The 10,056-nt window shown below is 36.3% G+C and overlaps 1 long non-coding RNA gene across 1 annotated transcript; it reads left to right on the top strand.

The window, feature by feature from the left end:
• Window positions 1–2,574: 2,574 nt before the first annotated feature.
• Window positions 2,575–7,126, top strand: LOC104098936 (uncharacterized). The gene is made up of 2 exons (XR_686880.4): window positions 2,575–2,749; window positions 6,813–7,126. It is a non-coding gene; the product is annotated as an uncharacterized lncRNA (long non-coding RNA).
• The last annotated feature ends 2,930 nt before the right edge of the window (window positions 7,127–10,056 follow it).

Raw genomic sequence — 10,056 nt, 5'->3', positions numbered from 1 at the left:
GGTCTTAGTCTTTGCCACTCGGCCCACACTCACTGTTTCTCTACTGTTCCTTTTCAGAGTTTTCGCAAAAGAGTTACAATGGCATCTAATTATTATTTGAGTGCAAGTAATAGTAAACTTCTAAAATCTATTTATTTGAGCAGTGTTTTTTAAAAGTACTTTTCAAAAAATATTTTTGGTGAGAATCAGTTTGTGTTTGGCTAATTAATTTAAAAAGTACTTTTGAGCAGTAATTAGTGTTTGGTCAAGCTTTATAAAACTGCATCTAATTGTATTTTTCTCAAAAGTACTTCTCAGAAAAGTGCTTTCGGAGAGAAGTTACATTTTCCTGCTTCTCAAAAACTGCTTTTGCTTCTCCTTAAAAGCACTTTTTTCTTCTAAAAACTTGGCCAAACACCTCAATTTTTGGCCAAAAGCACTTTTAGCCTCCCAAAAAACTTGGTCAAACAGGCTATAATAAAGGTTGAAAGTCCGGAGAAGAACTGAAAACAAAGTAATAAATGGGTGCATGGGAATCTGACAAACAATTTGGGCAAAATTCTCAAGAAAACTAAAATTTACACAAGTAATTATAGTGATGCTCTCTGGCCGTGGAAAGAGTTGACTTCTTCCTATAAAGGATAACGACTGATTCTTATGATAATTAAAACATAGGAAAAAATCAGCGCGTCAAATTTAGTAATCGATGTAACTAATTCAAATACTAGAAGCTTGATCATAGAATGTTGAAAAAGAGTTACAATGACATTTAATTTGAGTGCAAGTAATAAAGTTTGAAAGTCTAAAAATATCACTGTAGTTTAGGGTATGAGAGCAAAGGGCACTTGCCTCCCAAATCTGAGTCTCTTTCTTTCATAACTTTTTTCTTGTTTCGTGTGATTCCCATTGCTTAGCACGATTGTGCTGTTTATTGTCTAAGGGCTGAAGCTAAGTAGTAGTCAGGCTAACTTCGCTGCCCTCACCGAACCCTCAGAAAAATAGTTCCGTGACAACTGGTATCAGAGCAAGGTTAATCGACCATGGCAACTGATGGAGATAACGTCAATTTAGATAACATTCGTGGAAGAGACGAGTCACCAATAAAACGGCAGAAACCAAAGAAGAGAGGAACAATCAAAGCGCGAGATCCCGTCATAGCCTTAACAATTGGGGCGCCAGTTCTTAAGCTGCCCCCACAACAGGTCTGCCTCAAATCTCTTAAGCGTAAGAATGGGTCTCACCGAAGCTAGTTTAGATGCTTTAAACCAGCACATAGGAGAAGTTGAACAGAACTTTCGCTCGCTTGAGTCTACTACTCTAGATAGACTTGATGAAGTCAAAGAGACGATAGATCAAGCGATTTTTGAGCACACGGAAGGACTGACCAACCTTGAGCTTAAGCTGACCGAGGTTGTATCAACGTTACACGGGGAAATCGAAGCCCTAAGACAACAACTAAAGGCAGTAGAGTTAGCCGGTGGCACTGGTCATGTGATAGTGCGTGAGACCAAAATCGAGGGCCCAAAACCGAAGGAGTTTAGGGGCGAACGAAATGCTCAAGATGTAGAGAACTTCATCTGGAAGATGGAAGACTACTTTGAGTACCTTTGCATCGTTGATGAGGCAAATGTGGGGAAGGAAGAAAGCCGACATGGAGAAGGGAATTTGCTCCATCAAGAGCTGAGAACAGTTCAAGTTCGAACTGAAGCGCCAGTTCTACCCCCTAAATGTTGTCAATGAGGCACGTAGGAAGTTGAGAGAGCTCAGGTAAACAACTTCCATAAGTGAGTACATGAAGGATTTCACTAAACTCATCCTGCAGATTCCGAACCTTGCAAGCGATGACTTGCTATTCACTTTCATTGATGGCCTTCAAGACTGGGCAAGACAGGAATTGCAGCGACGTCAAGTCCAAGACGTCGATGAAGCTATTGCGGTGGCTGAGTCCTTAAATGATTATAGGACAGAAGCCACAAAGGCAAGGGACACCAACTTCCAACCGGATGGAGACCATGGATATCGGGACAAGGGAAAGCAAGTTGCTGCCCCTGATCGCGATTCCAGAGAACAAGGCAACAAGGTGCACTGGCGCGACCAGTACAACCAAAGGAGGACGGAAGCTGGTCCCCGCAAGGGTTGTTACATCTGCAAGGACACTAGTCATGGCTACAAGGGTTGTCCTTCTTTGAAGAAACTCGGTGCCATAATTACGGCCAAGGACGATTTGTGTAACGATTTGTGCCTGTGTAACGATTTGTGCTATCCTAGTACTCTTTTAGTTTAACTAATCAACAGGTTACAAAGCTTAGCGCAAATTATTCTACTAATTTTGATCACTAATTAAGTTGCAGAATTAATATTAAATTTAAGTTTATTAAAACATAATCCATTAATACCAACAGAGGAATTTGGCGAAAACCCATCCTTTCGTTTGAAACTTTAGTCAGATATCAGATTAGTCCATAATATGTACAGTGAAGTATCAATAAATCTGCTGATAATAGATTTATCTTTTCTATTATATAGAAAAGGAAACCAAGGGTAAAAGAGTCATTTAACACATGTCATAAAATGTATTGTACGTGTTCACTCAGTGCCGATTTCACTTTCATTCTAATACCAACACTCAAACATAATTCTAGAAGTTTTATTCTTTCATCCCTCTTGTTAATTCCAACCAACAACAAAGAAATTAAATATGATTCCTTCAATAAACATGGATGGCTCTTTGAGTTCTCATCATCGTTTCATTTGGGTGTGGTAATTTCAGGTTAGTATTTGTATCATTTTGCCTTAATCTTCTTCAGATTTTCTTCAAATTTTTTATTTTCATGGCTAATTCATGCTATTTTCTTTATTATACTGTCTGACTCTCTCTTTAATGTTCTTCGGCATTCATTTTCTTCCTTTGGATCTCACTATTGTTTGTTCTGTCATCTGTGTGTCCTATGTTATTTTCTATGCTTTATCGGTATGATGAAACTATTGATCTCTGATTTGCTGGAGAATTTCACTGATTAAATGATACAAGTAAATAAAAATCACCCTACAGCTTAGTTCTTAAATGATAGATATGAAAATATACCTTTTACGGCGGTAAAGTATGCTACAGTCTGCAAGGTTAAATCAGTCCTTTAAAGGATGACCTCTTATACATGATTTGTTCGTTCAATGGGATGCATTAGCAATTGATGATAGGATCAAGGCTCTTTGGTTCTAATGCATCGTTGGTTTGTTTATATAAGACCACATTTTACTAGAATTGTCCATTTGACTAATTATGTGGAGTTTTAAAAGACTTTCTGCTTTCTATAATATTTTGTTGATTTACATGGTACTTGAGAAATATGTTTTATATTTCTCAGCATTAAAAGCACTTTTATTACAAATGAAGAGTATTTTCTATTTAAATTTTAAACTTTAGTATAAGTCTATTAGTTCACTGATTTTTATATAAATCTGATGTAAAGAGCAGCCTAATGACTTGAGTTATCCCTTGATGGAGGAATATTCTTTTCTATTTTTTTTAGTACCTTCACGTGGACGTGGTTGACACTGATCTTAGCTGAAGAACTAGAATTTTTCTTGCTAAAAATGCAGGAAATCAACTACCGTTTGTTAAAGAATGAGTAACTCTTGATAAGGTACCACTAATATTACTATACATGTACATTATCAAAAAAAAATTTAATATACACATAATACCTCTATAAAGTTTTATTTGGCTTAAAGTTTAGTCCGTTGGAAAATTAGTAGTTGTATTACGTCCTATTTTGAATCGAGCGGTACTAAACAATAGACATAATCGGAAAAGAGATATTAATTGTCAAGGAATACATATGAAGTCCCATTTTTTTTGCAATGTAGATTTATTTTTATTTTATTTTTTATTGCATCTTTTTTAATGAAGTCCATACTTTTATTGCACTTGCTCTTAAATCCGATTGACCAATCCGATTGACCTGAGTACCTTTTAAAACTTGTCGCCTTTGACAACACTGATAAAGACAATCATTTGATATCATATCTTTTTTCTCTATATTCTTTTAAACTTCTTGACTTTGCCGATCTTTTAGGAATGTTTAAGATTCATTCCCACTTAGAATTTATCTCATTGAAACGATTTTGTACACAAAAGATTGAAAATAATTTAATTTCCATGGTCATGGAAGACTCAACGCTCCTCCTTTGTCTCTTTTCAGAAAGGCTATCAACGATCTACCTTGATACCCTTTCTAAGATCCCTCAGCATTTATTTTCTACGTTTTTATGTTTATCTTTATGATGGTATGTAACGATCCGACCAGTTATTTTGAATATTATAACCTCGTTCCCCTATTTACTGCTCAATTTATGTCTTGCAATTGATTTATGACTTATCGGGTTAGTTGATTCAGGTCCGGAAGGAAATCGGAGTGAAATGAGACACTTAGTCTCACAATTGAAAATTTAAGTTAGAAAAGTGGATCGGATATGGATCTATATGTAAACGACCTCGAATTTGAATTTTGATGGTTCTGTTAGCTTCGTATGGTGATTTTGGACTTAGAAGTGTGTCCAGAATATTATTTGGAAGTCCGTAGAGGAATTAGGCTTGAAATGCCGAAAGTTTAATTTTTTGAAAAGTTTGACCGGGGGTTGACTTTTTTATATCGGGGTCGGAATCCGATTCTGAAAATTGAAATACCTCTGTATGTCATTTATGACTTGTGTGCAAAATTTGAGGTCAATCGGACGTGATTTGGTAGGTTCCGGAGTCGTTTGTAAAAATTAGAAATTTCAAAGTTCATTAGGCTTGAATTGAGGTGTAATTCATGGTTTTAGCATTGTTTGAGGTGATTTGAGGATTTGACTAAATCCGTATGATATTTTAGGACTTGTTGGTATATTTGGTCGAAGTCCCGAGGGGCTCGGGTGAGTTTCAGATGATTATCGGGTTGGATTTTGGACTTGGAACTCTGCTGAAATTTTTCTGATGCACCATCTGGTTTTCTTCATCGCGTTCGCGAGTGGAGCCTCGTGTTCGCGAAGTGGAACTGAGAGGCTGGCAATATTTGCTCTTCGTGTTCGCGAAGAGAAGCACGCGTTCGCGAAGGGTGGACTAGATGAGCATCGCGAACGCGAGAGGTGTTACACGTTCGCGAAGAAGAGAGGTAGCAGCTGAGGACCCCAGGCAATTGGTCTACGCGTTCGCGTAGGGGGTGTTGCGTTCGCGTAGTGAGAGGGAATGAAGCATCGCATTCGCGAGGGGTTGAACGCGTTCGCGTAGAAGGTATTGAGGCAGAGGCATTTTTGTGCTTCGCGAACGCGAGGGTGATGTCGCGTTCGCGAAGGAGGAATTTGGATGGGAGATATTTTGTGCTTTGTGAACGCGAGGCACTGACTGCGTTCGCGAAGAAGAAAAGCTTGGGCAGTGAGTTTAAGTTCTAAAAATGGGACTTAGTCCCATTTTCAGTTTTTGACGATTTGGAGCTCGGATTTGAGGCGATTTTGGGTGATTTTCAGAGGAAACAACGGGGTAAGTTATTTTAACTCGATTTTGGTTAAATTACATGAATCTATTATTGTTTTTATCAATAAATTAGTGTTTTGGGTTGAAAATAGTAGAAAACTTCAGACTTTAATTGAGAATTTGAAGGCTGAGTTGTGGTCGGATTTGAGTAATTTTGGTATGGTTGGACTCGTGGTTGGATGGGAGTTCGGATTTTGTGAGTTTTATCGGATTCCAAGACATGGGTCCCACGGGTGATTTTTGGGGCGTAATTTCGAATTTTTGGAAAATATTAGTATTTTGATATGGAATTAATTCCTATAATTTTTGTGAGCTGAATTAAATTAATTGTGAATAGATTCAGAGCATTTGGAGACCGAGTCCAAAGACGAGGGCATCCCGGAATAGGATTTTTACGCTGTTAAGGTAAGTAACAGTTTAAACTCTGGCTTTGAGGGTATAAACCCGGAGATTTGACATCACGCGATTGTTTGAAAGTGATACCCATGCTAGGTGACGAGCGTGTGGGTGTGCACCGCGAGGGATTAAAACTTGGTCCGTCCCATGAGGCTATGAGGCCTAATGGCTATTATCTGTGGTTACGTGTTTATTTGTTGTTGAACTTGTTTGCCTTCATGTTAGAGATCATGATTAGGCTTTATTCATGCTCACATTATTTGTACTCATTCATAAAAATTATTGTACATGCTTATCTCAGTCTCTATTAATTGCTATTACGCGGTGATACTTGATGTGGGTTGTGTTCCCTTATTGTTGATGATGGTGAGGCTAGTGAGGTACACGATTGAGTGAGGCCGAGGGCCTGGTTATGAGGATATTAATACCATAGCGCGTGAGTTGTCCACGTAGCACGTGAGTTGATCGTGCGGGTCCAGGTATTGATACCATAGTGTGTGAGTTATCCGCGTAGCAAGTGAGTTGACCGTGCGGATCCAAGTATTGATATGATGGCACGTGAGTTGTCTGTGCTTAGCATTTGGGCTTTGGGAGCCCCTCCGAAGTCTGTACACACCCCCAGTGAGCGCAGAGTGTTGAGTGTTTTGAGTATTGAGTGCTGAGTACGAGTGATGAGTGATAGAGTGACACTGCTGTGAGGTTGTATTTATTTGTGTTATTGCTGCATTTATTTGTTAAACTTTCTTGTGGCATTTACTAAGTTATGGAATTTACCTGTTTAATTCTGTTTATTTTTAAATTGTGAAAATAAATAATTAGATTGTTTTACTTAGCTCGTCACTATTGCTCAGTTTCTTAGTTATTTTTGTTACTTGCTGAGGTGGTTGTACTCATGCTACACCCTGTACTTTATGTGCAAATTCAGGTGAGTTAGAGAACGGCAATCGTTGAGTTCAGGCCGGCTATCTGTAGATATTGCAAGGTAGATGCTAGCGTCCGCAGGACCTTGTTACTCCTTTTATCATTTTTTCTTTTGGATTGTATTGACAGTTAGACAATTTCATTTCTTAGTTCATAGATTTAGACGCTCATAACTTAGTGATACCCCGATGTTTGGGGCTCGTTTCCGTATTTCAAAAATTATATTTAAAGTTGATTTAGTTTATGAGAAATTCAAATGTTAAAATATTTTATTAAATTCTTATAATCGATTTAGTAGTAATATTTTGGGAGGCGCCATCACGATCATGGTTAGAGTTTGGGTTGTGACATGGTAAAACCTAAATCTCTGCACGCATTTTATTGAAATAAGCAGTTGGGAGTTTAACTTTATTCGCTCCTGAAATACACTAGAAAAGCGATTGATGTTGTTTATTTACTTACTGTTATTTCTATTTGATACATAGATTGCATAATTTTTTTAAACGCTAGCATATACTATTTACACTTTCGAATTAAGTACTTCATAAAATTGTACTATTCTTTGCTATTAAGTTTTATTTGTGACTTACAACACAATAACTATACAACACATTGTAATATTGTAATGAGATATTTTATATTCTGTGAGTCTATGTACTAAGATTGACGACAAACAAAAAAAGGAGGGTTTAGTATGATTGTTGTGGAATGTATTTGATAACTGTGACATGGTCTAACTTTATTCTTTTCTGTTCATAAATTATTATAAATTGAATGTAATATGTTACAACTTGATGCACTTATCGGGGGGGAGGGAGATGCTGCAAATTGATAATAAAAACAAACTAAAAATTTGAGAAAGAAAAATATAATACTTAGACTGGGTGTATTTCATGCATGTGGCGCTCTTGCAAACAGAATAATACAGAATAGTCATTGATGTTACTTGGTTTATCAAGCATTCAAATTTTAAATTGATTAACTTCTAACCGGAAGTTTCAAGATTAAGTACAATTTTAAGCTTACTATATCATAAAGGACATTTTTTGTTTGATTACATCTTCTCCTATGTAAGTTGAAATCTAAATTATTTTTATTTTTGGACTTTGGTATAGACTGATTATTCACCAAAGAGAAGTACAAAGGAGTTCGATGAGTGAGGTATGTATATTAGTCTTGAGCAGTAACAATTCCCTGAACATCTCTAGATTTAAAGAATGTACTATGTGGCAATCTTGAAGAATTTGTACTCTGAACAAATAACTATTTGGTTTCTTTGAGTATCTAGTTTATGAAACTTCAGTTTGGTACTTGTAATGTTATGAAGTGAAAATATAGGTTCTTTTGCCTTCTCATTTTTCCCTCCTTTTTGTGATGAGTAATAAAAAGAAAGTTTATAAAAAATTTAGTACCTATAGTAAGATAATGCTGAGATGATATAAGAATATTTCAGTATAAGTCCATATTTTATTTTATAGTGGTGATAGAAATTGTATCAATTGTATTACTTCATAACCGTGTATGTTCTCAATAACTAATGAAATTTTTAGTCATTTGCTACTCATATGATTGAGCTTATTTCTTTCTTTTATTTGAGCATAAGTGAAATGTATTGGCCAATTTTTTGGAGATTATTTGCATTAAATTTCGGCATATCGATACAGTTGTCAGAGTTTAGCTTATCAAAGAAAACAATAGGGCAAATATATAGACGGTCTCTTAAACTTGGCTCCAGTTTTTATTTTGACACCTTAATTTAGCGCTTTTCCTATTGAACATTTTAATTCTATTTTGGTGTATACCATTTAAACACAACGCATGTCCGGCCAAAGGAACGTTATGTCCACACATGATAAGCGCGTGAATGTTATTAATATTTGCTTAGGTGGATATTCCAATGATAAAAATAAAACACACTCGTTAGACCCACTTTAAAACACCCGATTTTTCCATTTTTTCTCTCAAGAATGCCTTAATTCCTCTTTCGTCTTCTTCCCTTGCAAATTCGCCATTTCCCTTTCTATTGAAGCTTAGGTGCCCAAGCTTGAATCGTGATCTGATATCTTCCTCATCTTTCTCGTTTATCAGTTCCATATCACAAAAATCAACAACTTCTCGCAATGGAATGGAAATTTGCCACTGTGGATTTAATGCGCCTCTGACTATATCATGGTCATCTGCAAATCCAAGTCGCCGATTTTATGGTTGTAAATTGGTAAGTCGGTCGTATTGTTTTTGTTAGACCCTTGAATTTCTTAATAAAGAAATCTGTTTTTAATTATTTTTGGCCGCATTTCTTTTTGAATTTTGTAGGGTCGAGGTGGCTGCAAATATTTCAGATGGCATGATGATGAAATTCCTGACCAAGCTAAGAGGGTTATACGGGGTCTGTTGAAGAGAGTCGAAAGAGCTGAGAAAACAGCTGCACGGTTGAAGTGGTTATTTGTTGTGGTGGTGGTGCTGTTTATATGGATTTGACTTTGGTGATGCTGGTGGTTTGAAGAACAATGTAGTATTTTTATGATATGTTGGTGCTAATTATTTTGTAGTTGCTGCTATTAGTTCAAGAAAAATGTAGTATGTTGGAAGTAGGTACTAGGAATTTGGCCTTTTGTTAATGTACACTATCTTGTTATGAATGAAATGGAAATGATCAATTTTTAATGCAAATTTAAGTTCAACTGCACTTCTATAATGTGTTATGAATGAAATACAAATTCATATTCATGAATTGAAAACATAACTGCCTAAATATTCCATTGCATAATGTGATGGACTAGCATTACATCCAAGCTAAAAAAATAGAGCATTATTTTGGCCTACAAATTACAAAAAATAGAGTATTATTTTCCCAAACATATAACTGCCCAAACTAGTAAACTCTAATAGAGCATAACTGCCCAAACAAAAAACTGGTAGTGACATCTTAGATAACATAACTAAAACTTGGTCTGCTTCACAGTGTAGATGCAGCTGAACTTGTTTGACTTGAAGAACCTTTTTTCCTTGCTGCACTCATTTGCTGAAGTTGTGACCTTGTCATTGCATTTCTTCCTTTATACTTCAATATGGGGAGCTTAAATCCAATGTCTATGTTAGTTGCAGATATATCCTTGAATGTCCCAGCTGATATACCAGGCTGTAAAATACAATGAATTAGTAAAAAATAGAATAATTCCAGCCCACAAAACTGCATTATAATAAATTATACACCCTTACATTCAGGATAGTAGTTCCAGTCATAGTGT

The sequence above is a fragment of the Nicotiana tomentosiformis genome, chromosome 1 (genome assembly GCF_000390325.3).
Source record: "Nicotiana tomentosiformis chromosome 1, ASM39032v3, whole genome shotgun sequence".
Taxonomy (NCBI): Eukaryota; Viridiplantae; Streptophyta; class Magnoliopsida; order Solanales; family Solanaceae; genus Nicotiana; species Nicotiana tomentosiformis.
Note: the sequence above shows the minus strand (reverse complement) of the source record. Positions and strands in the feature narration are given on the sequence as shown.